Source organism: Magnolia sinica, chromosome 14 (assembly GCF_029962835.1).
Source record: "Magnolia sinica isolate HGM2019 chromosome 14, MsV1, whole genome shotgun sequence".
Lineage (NCBI taxonomy): Eukaryota > Viridiplantae > Streptophyta > Magnoliopsida > Magnoliales > Magnoliaceae > Magnolia > Magnolia sinica.
This window is the reverse complement of record NC_080586.1, coordinates 57,379,698-57,383,856: the sequence shown is the minus strand read 5'-3', so window position 1 is coordinate 57,383,856 and position 4,159 is coordinate 57,379,698. Positions and strand designations below refer to the sequence as shown.

The 4,159-nt window shown below is 42.7% G+C and overlaps 1 pseudogene; it reads left to right on the top strand.

Moving 5' to 3' along the window:
* Window positions 1-494: 494 nt before the first annotated feature.
* On the top strand, window positions 495-1,320 carry LOC131225147 (large ribosomal subunit protein eL13z-like; annotated as a pseudogene).
* The last annotated feature ends 2,839 nt before the right edge of the window (window positions 1,321-4,159 follow it).

Sequence of the window (4,159 nt, the reverse complement as noted above, 5' to 3'; positions counted from 1 at the left end):
GTGCATCAGGCCCTGCCACTGTCCGCACGAGTGGACTTTCATCAGTTTAGGTTTTCCTTCTTATTTTCTCTCTTTTTATACTTATTTGCATAAACTCTAACCCTAGATTGCATTATCCTTAATTTATTTATCCTTTTTTTGACCCTAGGGATCCTTGAATTGAAATTGGTGAATCCCTTGGATTAGGGACTGGTTACTGTGCATGTGTGGATGATTTCTATTTCCCTTTGAGCATCGTTTAGTCCATAAATTTACTGATCCAGTCCTAGCCTGTGTAGGCCTAGACCCCACAAAGATTCCCCTTGCTTAAATGTTTGAACTTTTTTATGGGATGTGGAATTTTTATGTTATTGTTTCTGAATTAGTATGATCTAAGCCTGAAATCTTGCATATCATATTTAAATTTCATTCCCTGCATCAAAATATCTCCGGTTTTTATTTCCACATTTATTTATTGCTTTACATATAGGCTTTAGTTGAGAGGAGTAGTCTGATAGGTTAGAGTAGATCTCCGCTGCATCTTTCTAGCCATTTCATCAGTTATCTGGCATTGCGTGAGTTTCCGGTAAGTCATGGTTAAGCACAACAATGTTGTGTCGAATGGGCACTTCAAGAAGAACTGGCAAAACTATGTGAGGACTTGGTTTAACCAACCACACGCAAAGCCAGAAGACGTGTTGTAAGGTAAAAGAAAGCTGTGAAGATGTTCCCACGGCCAACTGAGGGCCTCCTCCATCATGTGGTTCACTGCTAAACTTTGAAGTACAATATGAAGCTTAGAAAAGGAAGGGGATTCTCTCTAGAGGAGCTCAAGGCGGCAGGCATTCCAAAGAAACTCGCACCAACCATTGGCATTGCAGTCGATCACCGTCGCAAGAACCGTTCTCTAGAGGATCTCCAAGCGAACGTTCAAAGGTTGAAAACTCACAAGGCACAATTGGTTGTCTTCCCAAAACGTGCTCGTAAATTCAAGGCTGGTGATTCTACTCCGAAGGAACTGGCAACTGCAACTCAGGTCCAAGGTCCTTACATGCTTGTTGTGTGAGACAAGCCATCTATCAAGTTTGTGAAGGTAGTGGATGAAATGAAATCATTCAATGCCTATGCCAAGCTCCGAATCGAGCAGACAAATAAATGCCATGTTGGGGTCCGGATGAAGAAGGCTGCCGAGGCAGAGAAAGAAGAGAAGAAATGAGGTAATTCAACTGCCCCTATGTTCGTCGATAGTAGAGAATTGCATTTTTAATTTCACTTGATCCAAATTATGTTTGTTAGACTTCGGTACCCCTTCTTCGATCCACAACAACAAAACTTAAGGTCATTTAAGTGTATGTTTTTCGGATCTCCCCTTTCTTGTCATTTTGTATATTTAGAAAGTCTTTTATGATGTTAGACTTGTGCCTTCGTGCAAAAAAAAAAAAAAAAAACACACATAGGCTTTAGTTCAAAAATAAATTTTTTTAGTTGTTAAGTGATAAGAACTCGTGTTTAAAAATATAGTTGTTAATTGAACTTGCTTAATTATATTTTTATTGCTTCATTTATAGTTGGTTGGATGATGAATATACTTGTGATTGAGAATAGAAATAAACAACTTACAATACACACACACACACACACACACATATATATGTTATCCCTTGAGGATTTATTTTTTAGGGGGACATGTTATTATTGTAGCCTATGGTTTGGTGCCCCAATATTGCATGTATGTTACTAGTATGTAGTAGATGGTACTAGGTTAATGATTTCAATTCTACTTGTGTAAATTTTGAAATTTATTTCTTCAATTTAAACACATTCTGTTATTAGTTGGGTAAATGATGAATATTTGTTGTGATTGATTATGGAATTGGAATTGTTTAAGTATAGGACAATTAGTTGCCCATTTAAGGGTTTCTATGTGGCCAAGCATAGATAGTGTGCTTTTGGATGCATAGAAATTCTCAAATTGTCCCACGTATGGATAGTGCAAGGTTGGATAGATTAAAATACTTTTAGTGTGCTTGTTTTATGCATCTCTTGTTGATTTATGTTGGCATTCTTTTATCAGATTTTGGTTTCAATTGGCTCTCTCTCTCTCTCTCTCTCTCTCTCTCTCTCTCTCTCTCTTTATTTTGATGATGATGATGTATGTGGCTGGCGGGCCATGGACCCCACTTGATGGATGAATTGCATCCAGACTGTCCAACCTTGGGACGTCCAGCAACTGTTGCTGCTGAACTGTATGAAGGAAAACATATATATCAGTTGATCCATAGCTGGTGGGTCCCACACGTGTGGACCCACCTCAACGCATGTGTTACATCTAAGTCATCCATCTGCTGGATGCTGGGCCAGCAGCCCAGAGGTCCAGCAGCTGGAAGCTGCTATATTGACGTCTGCAAGATCTGTGGCCCGATCATGAGGTATGTGTTACGTCCATACCATCCATCCATTTTTTTGGGTGTGGGACCCACCCCACACGTGCTGCACGTGTGGAGGTGGGGCCCACCTTAATGTATGTATTGTATATCAGCACCGTCCATCTGAACGAGCTGTGTGGGACCGACTATGATGTATGGGTCTTATCCACACCGTCCAACACTCTGGACAGTGGAAACCACCTCATGTAAGTGTTTTATATTCAAGCCGTCCATCTGTTTTGGACATGGGGCCCACCCCACACGTGCTACACGTGTGGGGGTGGGGCCCACCTAGATGTATGTATTTTGTATCTACACCGTCCGTCCCTAGACAGTGCTATGGGACGCACCATGATGTATCTGTTTCATCCAGTCATCTGTCCATCTGGCTGGGCGTGGGGCCCGCCCCACATGTGCAGCACGTGTGGGGGTGGGGCCCACTTTGATATATGTATTATATATTCACACCATCCATCCTCTGGACGGTGGTGCTGGGCCCACCATGTTGTACATGTTTCAGCCACACCATCCATCCATGGGGCCCATATGATGTATATCCACATCGTCCATGGGATGTGGGGTCCACCATGATGTGTACTGTGTATCCAGGCCATCCAGTTTAAGCCCATTGTGCAGGGCCACTTTGATGTTGTACATTGCTGCCCAGATATTTTGTTGGATTATGGGTCGCCCCATAAGGCCCATTGTGATGTATTTGTGGCCCATTGGTGAGGTTCATTATGATGTATTTGTGGCCCATTTGGTGAGGCCCATTGTGATGTATTTGTGACCCATTTGGTGAGACTCATTATGATGTATTTGTGGCCCATTTGTGAGGCCCATTATGATGTTTTTGTGGCCCATTTGGTGAGGCCCATTGTGATGTGTTTGTGGCCTTTGATGAAGTCCGATGTGATGTATGAAAGGCCCATATGATGAGGCCCGATGTGATGTATATGAGGCCCATATGATTAGGCCCGATGTGATGTTTATATGGCCCATATGATAAGGCCCATTATGATGTATGAGATGCCCATTTGGTGAGGCCTAATGTGATGTATATGAGACCTTTGTACGAGGCCCAATGGGATGTGTATTAGGCCCTTATATGAGGCCATGGGCCCACTATATGTTTGGCTCTATGCGGGCCACTCCTTAGGAGCAATGTTGGTTAAATGTCCACATTGATGGGCAATGATAGTTAAATGTCCACATTGTGACCTTCCCATAGGCCTTTGTTAGGCCCATTCTCATCCTTTCTCTAAGTGGGTTGACCCTAGTCATTGGGCCCCATTGATAATTGCATGATCCATCTATTCTTATTGGGTTAACCCATAATGTTGGGCCCCCATTGGTTACTAGTGAGATTATTTTAATCTTGGAGTCCATTTAGGACTTATTTAGGCCCCCTAGGGCATCTAGCGAGCTATAAGATAGTATGGTGAAGGAAGTCGGTTTCGGATCCTTTGGAATATAGGTAGGCCACCTAGGCCCAACCTTAATATGAGGAGAGTTCATCCTCACCGTAAACGGAGGGATCCGTGCTATTAGATTTGATATATCCATAGTTGAGGACTGACGCTCCATGTTATGGATCCGATGTCCATCTACGGACCCCACCTTGTGTATAAGTCGATTATCGATGCCGACTGAGTACATGCTAGTATAACATCATGATATAAGCCATTGAGATGGTATGAGGCCCCTTGTGATTGTATTAGGCTCATTCTCATTTCTCCCTTAGTGGGCTAACC